This window comes from Macaca mulatta, chromosome 11, assembly GCF_049350105.2.
Source record: "Macaca mulatta isolate MMU2019108-1 chromosome 11, T2T-MMU8v2.0, whole genome shotgun sequence".
Classification (NCBI taxonomy): domain Eukaryota; kingdom Metazoa; phylum Chordata; class Mammalia; order Primates; family Cercopithecidae; genus Macaca; species Macaca mulatta.
The window spans coordinates 12,466,512-12,478,795 of record NC_133416.1 but is presented as its reverse complement, the minus strand read 5'-3'; the positions used below and the strand labels follow the sequence as shown (position 1 = coordinate 12,478,795).

The window sequence follows — 12,284 nt, the reverse complement described above, 5'->3', positions numbered from 1 at the left end:
GGGGTGGGGCTGATATGTCCAACTCTTTACTCATGACTCATCTTTCTGGCAACCAGCCCTAATCCTGAACCTGTCCAGGGGCCCAAAGCCACCTGTCAGCTCATTATCACACAAAAGACACTCCTATCACCCCAGAGATTCCAAAAGTCTTAGAAGCTCTTGTGTCAGGAATTGAAACCTATCACCAAATATTATAACCAATGATGTTCCTATAACTCAGGAAATTACAAGGGTTTTAGAAGCTCTGGGCCAAAAACCGGGAAGAATACTAAATACATACACTATTGTACTATGTAGCCCACTATCACAATAATTTTTTTTTGAGAGAGTCTACCTCTGTTGCCCAGGTTAGAGTGCAGTGGTGCGATCTCAGCTCACTGCAACCTCCACCTCCCAGGTTCAAGCAATTCTTGTGCCTCACCCTCCTGAGTAGCTGGGACTACAGGTGTGCGACACTACAACTGACTAATTTTTGTATTTTTTAGTAGAGACAGGGTTTCACTGTGTTGGCCACACTGGCCTTCATCACCTGGCCTCAAGTGATCTGCCTGCCTTGGCCTCCCAAAAATCTGGGATAAGTCATGAGCCACCATGCCTGGCCTCACTACCACAATAATTATACTGAGAGGATGGGGGAGAAAAACCTGAGCAACAGGAGCAGGGGGGAGGGTAAGCAACCTGAATCCTTGTCTTCCACAGTAGGACATCTCCCTGTCTTTCATACAATCTAGAAGCACCAGCTAAAACATAAACACAGTAACCTCCAAGGAGCAGGGATCAGGGTGAAGAAGGGTAAGGTAGGGGACTGCTGGGTTTTGTTCTAAGCCTTGTTAATTTCTGATTCTTAGAGCTGTATGCCTGTACACCTTTGCTAAAAATGAGTATTTACCTGTAATCCCAGCACTTTGGGAAGCCAAGGTGGGCGGATCACGAAGACAGGAGATGGAGACCATCCTGGCTAACACGGTGAAACCCCGTCTCTACTAAAAATACCAAATATTAGCCGGGCGTGGTGGTGGGCGCCTGTAGTCCCAGCTACTCAGGAGGCTGAGGCAGGTGAATGGTGTGAACCTGGGAGGCAGAGCTTGCAATGAGCTGAGACCACGCCACTGCACTCCAGCCTAGGTGACAGAGCGAGACTCCGTCTCAAAAAAAAAAAAAAAAGAGAATTTAATGTTTAAACAAAATCTGATACTTGACCAACAACAATAGTATATTAAGTGATATGGTTTTTTGTTTTTGCTTGAGAGAGGGTCTTGCTCTGTTGCCCAGGCTGGAGTGCCGTGGTGCAATTCTAACTTACTACAGCCTCAAATTATTGGGATCAGGTGATCAACCTCCCGAGCAGCTAGAACCACAAGTGTGCACCACCACGCCCAGCACTTTTTTTTTTTTGGTAGAGGTGGAAGTCTCGCTATGTTGCTGGTCTTAAACTCCTGACCTCAGTGGATCCTACTGCCTCAGCTTCCCTAAGTGCTGGGATTATAGATGTGAGCCACCACACCAGGCCCAAGTGGTGTATCTAAAATTTTTTGGAATCCAACCACTTTGAAAATGTATGGAGAGCTATAAATCATCTCCCCATAAACACACATGGATGCATATACACAAAATTGTTGCACAGGATTTTGGGAACTTCATAAATTTCTGAAAGCCAGGTTAAAAACCTTAGGATTATAGATTCTGGTTTCTCTTTTTTTTTTCCTTTTCTTTGTTGTTTTTTTTTTTTTTTTTTTTTTGAGACTGAGTCTCGCTTTGTCGTCCAGGCTGGAGTGCAGAGGCCTGATCTCAACTCACTGCAAGCTCCGCCTCCCATGCATTCTCCTCCCTCAGCCTCCCGAGTAGCTGGGACTACAGGCGCCCGCCACCTCGCCCGGCTAATTTTTTGTATTTTTAATAGAGGCAGGGTTTCACCATAGCCAGGATGGTCTCAATCTCCTGACCTCGTGATCTGCCCTCCTTGGCCTACCAAAGTCTGGGATTACAGGCGTGAGCCACCGCGCCTGGCCCTAGATTCTGGTTTATTAAAGGAAATGTATTTCAAGTCAGAGCTTGTCATTTATTGCACAGGAAAATAAAAACTTAGTTAAAAAAATCAAAAACACCCACAAGATAAAATGAGGTCCTGCTTGGTTTTAAACTACTTGGTGACCATCAGTTGTTTTCTTGACCACGGGATGCACCTAATTCCTAACTATGAATAAAGGTGCAAACATTGTTTATTGGGCTTTTGGCTTCAGCCTTGAAACAATCAGATTCTCTCAAACTCAGGAATGTGAATCGCTGTTGGGTTGATGCAGCTGTTTGCATTCTAGAAATGGACCTGGAATCATGTACTTTTCGCCCATGAAGAGTCCTTTGTGTAAAACTTGAAAAGGCAAGGTCCCAAATTCCCCATATGGGTGTTTCTTCCAGTAGAGGAATTACTCTAATGACTTCTTAGCAAAACTTACATAATCAGGGCAGGCCATCAAAATACTCCAAAACACAAAGTTTAGCTCCGTTTCTGATGGACCTCTCTCCACTGCTACCAATCTCACCAACAGCCTCACATCAAATCAGAGGAATGGTTTTTTCATTTAAGAAGGATCTTCCTGGCTGGGTGCGGTGGCTCACACCTGTAATCCCAGCACTTTGGGAGGCCAAGGTGGGCAGATCATGAGGTCAGGAGTTTGTGACCAGCTTGGCCAACATAGTGAAACCCCGTCTCTACTAAAAATACAAAAATTAGCCGAGCTTGGTGGCACGTGCCTGTAGTCCCAGCTACTCAGGAGACTGAGGCAGGAGAACTGCTTGAACCCGGGAGGTGGAAGTTGTGGTGAGCCAAGATCGCGCCACTGCACTCCAGCCCGGGCAAGAGAATGAGACTCCGTCTCAGAAAAAAAAAAAGAGGGATCTTCATGTTCCTGCCAATTTGCAAAAAAAAAAAAAAAAAATTAGTATCTGTTAACCAGAGGCAATGAAAAGCACCTCCCAGGCTGCTGTAGTAAGTGGATCGGTAACTGTGGTGGGAGATTCCAACCCCCGAGACCTGTGACTATGTCAGGCAGCAAAAGGGCTTTGCCACAGGCCTTAGAAGGAGTATCCTGGGCTATCCAGGGAGGTACAATCTAATCCCACGAGCCTCTAAGAGCATAGAACTGGCCAGGCACGGTGGCTCACGCCTGTAATCTCCGCACTTTGAGAGACTAAGGTGGGTGGATCACGAGATCAAGAGATGGAGACCATCCTGGCTAAAATGGTGAAACCCCATCTCTACTAAAAATACAAAAATTAGTGGGGCATCGTGGCGGGCACCTGTAGTCCCAGCTACTCAGGAGACTGAAGCAGGAGAATCACACGAACCCGGGAGGTAGAGGTTGCAGTGAGCTGAGATCACGCCACTGCACTCCAGCATGGGCAACAGTGCGAGACTCCATCTCAAAAAAATTTTTTTAAATAGGGCATAGAACTTTCTCCGAGTGGAAGAAGAGAAATGCACACAGTTGAACTGGAGAGCCTGACCAGGTCCCTGGCCTAGCTAGTCCTGAGCTGATGGGACCACATGCAAAGACCAGATAGAGGTCTCAGGAGCTGAGGGCAGCTCCCAACAGATGGCCGGCAAGGGAACAGACACCTCAGTCCTGCAACCACAAGGAACTATATTTGGCCAAAAGCGCTTGGAAACAATTCTCCAGTGAGGAATGCAGCCCAGCCCACGTGGTGATTTTTGCCCAGTGACACCCACGTCAGACTTCTGCCCCACAGAACTGTGAGATGATACAATTTTGGTTGTTTTAAGCCACTAAATTTGTGGAAATGTGGTAAAGCAGCAACAGAAATGAATACAGTGATTTACGTAGAAATCCCTAGAAGAGTGGCACGGTGTTGACACCTGACAAGCGTTTCCTGATTTCCTTACATCGCAAGGCAGGGCTGGCCACACTCCATCCAAAACAATAGACGATAGACTTGTTCTGACAAAACAGATTCAGTGAATTATAAATGGCCCAGAACACCTACAGATTTTAGGTTTCAGGTCAGTGATTGCCTTTCCTTTCACTTAGAAATCTCCCAATGCTCATCTTACTGATAAACTCTAAGTACCAGGCAGGAGACTAAACACCAGACAAACTCTGTTCCAGATGCCCCGGGAGCCCATCCCAGCACTCACTCCGCTGCACTGAAATGATGTCCAGGTCAGTTGATCCCACTAGACCAAGAACTCCAGCTCTCCATGTGTGAGTCACCAGGGCTGCCTCTGCATCTCTGCTTCTAGGATGGTGCTTCTGCACTTCACAGGAAATCTGTATCAATGTTTGTCAACACTATGTATGACAGTGTCACTTAATATCTGCACAGAAGCCGGGCGCGGTGGCTCAAGCCTGTAATCCCAGCACTTTGGGAGGCCGAGGCGGGCGGATCACAAGGTCAGGAGATCGAGACCACAGTGAACCGTCTCTACTAAAAATACAAAAAATTAGCCGGGCGCGGTGGCGGGCGCCTGTAGTCCTAGCTACTCAGGAGGCTGAGGCAGGAGAATGGCGTGAACCCAGGAGGCGGAGCTTGCAGTGAGCCAAGATCGCGCCACTGCACTCCAGCCTGGGCTACAGCGTGACACTCCGTCTCAAAAAAAAAAAAAAAAAAAAAATCTGCACAGAAAACATCAATTCTTTGAGGACCAGGGCCGGGTTTATTAGCCTTTGTACTCCCACTGCCACTGTCTGGGACATCAGAGGCACTCGGTAGAAGTTGGTGAAGAGAAAGAAAAGGCAGAGGAGAGAGGAAAGCAGGACCAACGCTGCAGACACAGATTCTGAGGTGGCTGGAGGACAGGCAGGGCAGGAAACTTCCTGGATGCTGGAATGGGGTTCACTGTGATACCTGCTGCTGGATTTCAAATGTCAAAGGTGACGCTTTGCTGACCTTGACCTCTGACTGCCCTTCCGCTTTCCCAACCTCAAGACAGGGCACTTAGAAACTGCAATGTCAAGAAATTATGCTTCATTAAAGCATGGGAATGTTATTTACATGGACGTTCATTACTTCATTTTTTACATGGGAATGTAAATAATTGAAGAGATTGTTAAAGACTAAATCATGCACATTCAATAACTTTGTAAAATATTAATGATACCTGAAACACAAATTTTGATGTTCCCCAAAAATGATAAAATATAAAACAATACTGGCCAATTAAAGATAGAAAACAATCCTAATGAAGCTCCCCAACAGGCACATTAAAATTCTCTGTACATTAAACCCTTGGGATTTCAAAGGAAAACCCAGATTCATTCCATTCTTAAATATGGCATTTTTGTTTTGTTTTGTTTTGTTTTTTTTAAAGCTTAGGTAATACAATATTTCATTTAAAATTTACAAAATTCCATTACATTCATGATTTCATTTGATCCTCAAAACAATCTCCTGAGTTAGGCAGAACAGGTATTACTAACAACTAACTCCATTTTATAGGTAAGGGAACTGAAGTTCAGAAAGTATTTGGACTTAACAAAAGCTTTAATAGGGCCACATATCGAAACCAAATCCTCTGCTCAAAAGAACTAGAGTAAGTTATCTTTTACATATTATTCATACTTATGTCCTGTCAATATCCAAAAATGTTTTGAGGTAGCCTGCAATAATAGACACCTATCCAATAAAAACATTAAAAAGAAAAATGGGGGGAAAAAAAACCAGCAGGTGACATGGGAGACAGAGGAAGGTAGATAGCAAAGGCTGAGACTTATAATCCAAGAAAACTTCATCTCTGACCTTCCAGTTCCAGGGAGATAATACTAAAGGAAACAAGATGGTTTATAGACTCAAAAACTGACAAAAGATAAGTCGCATCAGTTCTTAACCATGAAACACTCCTAGCAGCCACAGCAAATCTCTAGGACAACATACCAATGGCATCAAAGCAAGAGTATACTTCAGTGAAAGAGTGAATTAAGTTCCCTGTTTGGGACCCTGGCCAGGGATATAGAAAAGAACTCTGAAATGTAAAGCTCAAAAATATATCCTCTGTCGGCCAGGCACACTGGCTCATGCCTGTAATCCCAGCACTCTGGAAGGCCAAAGCAGGCAGATCACCAAGTCAGGAGACGGAGACCATCCTGGCTAGCACAGTGAAATCCTGTTCCTACTAAAAATACAAAAAATTAGCCAGGTGTGGTGGCAGGCGCCTGTAGTCCCAGCTGCTTGGGAGGTTGAGGCAGGAGAATGGTGTGAACCCAGGAAGAGGAGCTTGCAGTGAGCTGAGATCCCGCCACTGCACTCCAGCCCGGGCGACAGAGCAAAACTCTGTCTCAAAAAATAAATAAATAAAATAAAACCCTCTAGAGAAAGGGTTTCACTCTGTCACACAGACTAGAGTGCAGTGGCATGATTATAGCTCACTGCAGCCTCTAATCTTGGGCTCAGGTGATTCTTGCACCTCAGCCTCCCAAAGTGCTGGCATTACAGGTATAAACCACAGCACCCAGCCTTACTATTTTAAAGAATTAATTACCATATTCCTTAGAATTGTAGCTCCTTTATAAGTCATTCAACTAGTGATGCAATTTTTTACAAGTGGTTTTTTGTTTTTTTTGTTTTTTTTTTTTTGAGATGGAGTCTCACTCTGTGGCCCAGGCTGGAGTGCAGTGGTGCAATCTCGGCTCACTGCAACCTCTACCTCCCAGGTTCAAGTGATTCTCCTGCCTCAGCCTCCCGAGTAGCTGGGACTACAGGCGTGTGCCACCACACTCGGCTAATTTTTTGTATTTTCAGTGGAGACGAGGTCTCACCGTGTTAGCCAGGATGGTCTCCATCTTCTAACCTCGTGATCTGCCTGCCTTGCCCTCCCAAAGTGTTGGGATTACAGGTGTGAGCCACCACACTCGGCCACAAGTGGTAATTTTAAACTATGCTTCAAACCATTACACAAAGCCAAGTACATCTACTCAAGGCACTCTCAAATTTCCATTTACTCCCATTTTACTCAACCAAATAAAATGTTAAATTAGAACATATTTCACATGACACTTAAAAGATCAACAAACTGCTCCTGAAAAGTTCTGAGCTCAACAACTCCATTAATGAGAAAAAAACAAACCAACTGGATAGAGTGAAGATGCTGCACATAAAACACAATTGTGAAGAATATGCAAGATATTGCCAAAAAGCTGCTTAAGCTTTCATCATAGATACTTGTCCTTAACTCCGAGATAAAGTATATACTCATGTAACTAAACTCGTTTAAAAGGAAAAAAAGGGGAAGAAGAAAAAGAATTTCCATTTTAGAATCCACATTTTCAAAGGCCTCCATTACTTACACCATTGCCGGGAAGAGAATTTTTCTCTGCTATATTTGCTTGAAAGAATAAAAGGTGTAGGACGAAGATTCTTGGAAATTATGTAGTTTACCATCCTCAAAAGTAAGAAAAATGAAGCCCAGAAGAGAAGGCCTTCCAGGAAAATTCCAGAGCCGGAGGTAGACCCAGTACATTGTTTTTGTTTTTGTTTTGAGACGAAGTCTCACTCTATGGCCCAGGCTGGAGTGCAGTGGAGCCATTTCGACTCACTGCAACCTCCGCCTCCTCGGTTCAAGCTATTTCCTGCCTCAGCCTCCTGAGTAGCTGCGATTACAGGCGCCCACCACCACGCCCAAGTAATTTTTGTATTTTTAGTAGAGACAGGGTTTCATCATGTTGGCCAGGTTGGTCTCGAGCTCCTGACCTCAAGTGATCCGCCTGCCTAGACCTCCCAAAGTCCTGGGATTACAGGCGTGAGCCACAGCGCCCGGCAGACCTGGTAAGTTTTAATCAAGTACTCCGAACTATGCAACAAACACTAGGAACTAACAGAAAAAAAAATTAATCTAAAAGCCCTCTGGAGAGTCAAAGAATTGCAGATTTAAAATAGCATGAATACTTGGATTCATGGTATTGAAAAAGGACCTCGCATTTACCCGCATGTACAAACTGCCTGCCCACCTCTATCAGAGCATTTTTCAAGCTGTGCTACAGTTAACTATGTACTACCCAAAGCCAATCTGTCCCTGCAGATCATAAGCTCTTAAAGACCAGGACTTCAGGAGAACAAGCAAAACTTCAGAGAGAAGGGAGCCACCGAAACAGAGTTCATAGCAATGGGTCCGCAGGAGCTGATGACTGCAGGTGCGCGTAGTGTTGGGATCTGGGACAGTGGAGGGCAGAGAAGGCAAAAGGGTCTGCATGACACGCTACAGGGCTAGGAGCCACAGCTGCGGTGATTAGTTCAGTTTTCTCTTGTATGCCTGTTATTTATACACCATCTCTTGTTCAGAAAGAACTTCAGGTTGAGTATTTGGACTCCTTGAACCTTTTGCTGTTTGTCTCCGGGACGTTTAACACTCTTAAAAGGGGGAAACTGTCCAGTTTGATTTTGCTTCCTGGGACATTACAGGTTTTTCAAAAGTTTGATGAAAGCATTCACTAAGGAGTGATTCCACTTTCTTTGGTGGCTGAGAAATACAGCGTCTGAGGGGCAGCATCAGGTCTTCCCATCAAGCTGAGGTCGGAGTCTCCCCACCCCAATGGACCTCACCCTGGCTCTCTCCTCATAAATCTGACCTCTAGCTGTAACTGCCTTGGCCTCATTCCCTGCGTGTGGATGCTCCTGCTTGAAACGCATTTTCCGGCCCGTCAAATTTTTGGGAGAGTTTCTTCCACTCTCCAGGCGCTGAGAGCTACAAAGTTTAATCTGGCTTTCCAGAATTTTTTTTCTTCCCATTACTAACGGAAGAAATCAAGAAGCGCTAGGCAGAAGGGCCCTGCTTCCTCCAATCAGAGCCCAGCCCGGGGCCAGAGCAGGAAGCGCGGCGGTGGGACGCGGTGACAGCCCCTCGCCCCCCCCCCCCCCCGGAAGCGCCGGCCAGGGCAGAGGTCTGTGCGGCCGCTGCGCGACAGCTCCGGGCCCGCGCCTCTCGCTTCCTCCCGCCCGGCAAGTGAGAGGATAAATCACGGGTTGGGGGCAGTGCGCCCCGACCAACCGCGCCCACAGGGCACAGACCCCCACTACACCCGCGTCCCAGGTGGGGTCGACCCACACGAGCCACGGGGCTGCGCACAGCCCCACTAGCAGGGCGGCCAGGACGCACGCGCGCGGGTCCACGCAGCCACCTATATAGGTGACAAAACACTCAGGAAGCCGTCATGCGGGCCGGAAAAGAGCCCCCACCCAGAGTCATGGACTCCCTCGTCCGAGGGTCCGCGCAGTCCCTTCTGTGATAGCCAAGCAGTCTCGCTGCGAGGGAGGGCGGGGAGGGCGACGGAGTCTCCCACTCGCGGTGACCCGGACCCGCCCCACGAGTGGGTCCTCGCAGGACGCCCTCTGCCGCACACGGGGACCAGCCACGCCGCGGGGGGACCGGGCAGAAGCCAGCGCCCGGGTCCATGCAGTCCCCTCCGCGGCAGACGCGGGGAGCCAGGGAGCAGTGGGGATCGGCCCCCACCCGCAGGGCGGCCGGGACCACCGCGCGGGCCCACGCGGTGTCGCAGGAGGCGCGAAGCCCCCGGTGGCACCCGAGACAGAGACAAAGCCCAGGCGCACGGACCCCGGATCCCGACCCCGGACCCTGCGGAGCCCAGCTCGGAGCCGCCACGCCCGGGGCAGAGACCCCCGCCCGGTCCGGAGACCCGGTAGCCGGTCGCGCCGTCTCACCTCAGGCCGCCGCCTCGCAGCGCTCGCTCCTAGCCGCGGCGCCTGGGCCGACTGGAGGGCAGCTGAGCAGCCGACAGAGCCGCGGCAGCCTCAACAATGAAGCCCCGGGGCGGGGCCGCAGCCTCCGCTTCAGCCCGTGTTCCCCGCTCAGGATCCGGCTGGGATCACTGAGCTGCAGCTGGCGCTGGGCTGCCGCGGGGACACACACACACAGCGCAGGCGCACACGGCCCCGACCGCCGCCCCGCCCCCAGTGGAGCCGGGCGCCCAGGGCCCGCTCCCCGGCCAATGGGGAGCGAGCTGCGCGGAGAGGGCGGGGCCTGGGGAACAAAGGGAAGTTGGGAGGGGGCGGTGCTGGGACTGGGCGTGCGGGGTCCCGCGGGAGGACCGGACCCTAGAGCTGGCCGGATTCTGGCCTTCTAGAAGACCCAGCTCAACGTCCACTTGGAGTCTGCTCTACGGGACGCGCTCATCTCAAGCCCAGAACTCAGGCTTTTAGGGCAGAGAGCGAGATACAGGCTTGCTTTACAAAAAGGGAAACTGAGGTCCAAGGAATAGGATTGCCTGCTGCCCAAAGTCACCTAGTCCCATTCACTCGTTCACCTTGTCATTCAGCAAACATTTGGAAGCACGTATGGTGGGCCTTAGGAGTGAAGTAGGGCCGGGCACGGTTACTCGCGCCTGTAATCTCAGCACTTTGTGGGGCCGAGGCAGGTGGATCACTTGAGGCCAGGAGTTCGAAACAAGCCTGGCCAACAAGATGAAACCCCGTCTCTACTAAAAAGACAAAAACTTAGCCGATCGTGGTGGCACGTACCTGTGGTCCCAGCTACTGGGGAGGCTGAGGGAGGAGAATCGTTTGAACCCGGGAGGTGGAAGTTGCAGTGAGCTGAGATTGTGCCACTGCGTGCACTCCAGCCTGGGCGACAGAGTGAGACTCTGTCTCCAAAAAAAAAGAAAATTAATAGATGGGAAGTAGAAGCGAACTTAGGCCTTCCCTGAAGGAGCTCGGTCAAAGAGTACCTGAAATGTCTCTGCATCTCTTTAAGGTCTGATAAAGGAACGAGGAGCGAGCACTAATCACTTCCCTTTCCTGCCTCAGAGCTTTCATGTGTTTGCTGTTCCCTGCCTGAAATGCCAAGTACCAATGATATTTATTTGTTTATAGAAATGGGGTCTCCCTATGTTGCCCAGGCTGGTCTCAAACTCCTGGCCTCAAGCTATCCTCTTGTCTGAGCCTCCCAAAGTGTTGGGATTACAGGCATGATCCACTGACCCCAGCCCTGATCGTCTTTAAAACCTCTTTCCTCATCTTATTTGAGCTTCCTGCATCATGTGACCCCACACCCTTGGTTTTCCTGTACCTCTATAGCGGCTCCTCTGTGGGTGCCGGGGACCCACCCCTTTCTCTGCCCAACTTGTATATGTCTGGGCTCAGGCCAAATGCCCTTCCATTTGCAGTGTGCACTGCTACAGGAAATCTCATGCCCTTTCGGGCTTCACAAACCATCCACATGCTCTGCTGCCTGCCAGACATCCATCCCAGTCAGATGCCCAGCCCTGACCTTTCCCAAAGCCCCAGCTGGACACAGGGAAGCATCTCAAATTTTCTGCGGGCCAAAACAGAGTGCTTTATTAGTGCCCTAACCTGCTCATCCACATTCTTGTGATTCTCTGTAAACAGCCCCTCCATCCACCCACCTGCTCAGGTGAAAAATCTCACATCCTCCTTCAGTCCTTCCTCCCTGAACCTCTCATGCAGCCCTCTGCCTTCCTAGGACGCTGAGCACCCCTCACTCCCAGCGCCAGCTGGGGTGCTGTCTGAGTGGCTGCCTCCCACGTGCCATGAAGTGTGACCTCTCGCCCAGTGTGGTGGCTTACACCTGTAATCACAGCACTTTGGAAGGCTGAGGCAGGCAGATCGCTTGAGGCCAGGAGACTGGGACCAACCTGGCCAATATGGTGAAACTAAAATACAACAATTAGCGAGGCATGGTAACGCATGCCTATCATCCCAGCTACCCTACCCAGGAGGCTGAGGCAGGAAAATTACTTGAACCTGGGAGGCAGAGGTTGCAGTGAGCCAAGGTCACACCACTACACTCCAGCCTGGGCAACAGAGTGAGACTCTGTCGCAAATTAAAAAAAAAAAAAAAGAAGAAGAAGAAGAAGAAGGAGAAGAAGTGTAACCTCTCTAAGGCAAGGCAGTGTCCCACTCTGATTCACTTCCATGTGCAAAACAGGACCTGCACCCCGAAGGCACTCACTCAGGGAGGCTGCTGGGATGGGTGGATGCACAGTTAAGGGCTTCATGGTGGCTGGGGCTGACCCCATCCCCATCGCTCTTCCCACACACACCTGCACACTCATCACTCCCACACTCACACCCACCACTGAAAGCCTGGCCTCTAATCTGATTTGCCTAACAAGGTCCCCGGATGAACAACACATGCTTCCCTACCTCTCCCCTGCTAGGGCCCCACCGTGTTCTGGGATGTACTCAGGGATCAGGAGAACAAAACCTCAGGGAGTGAAAGGACATTCCAGGGTGCAGGCCTCTGCATCCCCCTCCGTGCCCTCACCCCTGCCTGACACACCCTCACCCCTGTACCTGGCCAG

At 49.5% G+C, this 12,284-nt stretch overlaps 1 protein-coding gene across 9 annotated transcripts in view; it reads right to left on the bottom strand.

Moving 5' to 3' along the window:
• The window catches only part of LOC722743 (SH3 domain and tetratricopeptide repeat-containing protein 1-like), a 54,841-nt gene extending 44,889 nt beyond the window's left edge, over positions 1-9,952 (bottom strand). For 5 of the 9 annotated variants that reach the window (XR_013400892.1, XR_013400890.1, XR_013400891.1 and 2 more), the window contains exon 1: positions 9,667-9,935. The gene's annotated coding sequence lies outside the window, so the exon portion shown is untranslated. Of the gene's footprint in view, positions 1-9,666 lie in introns of all 9 variants that reach the window. The other 4 variants (XR_013400896.1, XR_013400894.1, XR_013400893.1 and 1 more) reach the window with 3 other exon arrangements.
• Between the last annotated feature and the right edge of the window lie 2,332 nt (positions 9,953-12,284).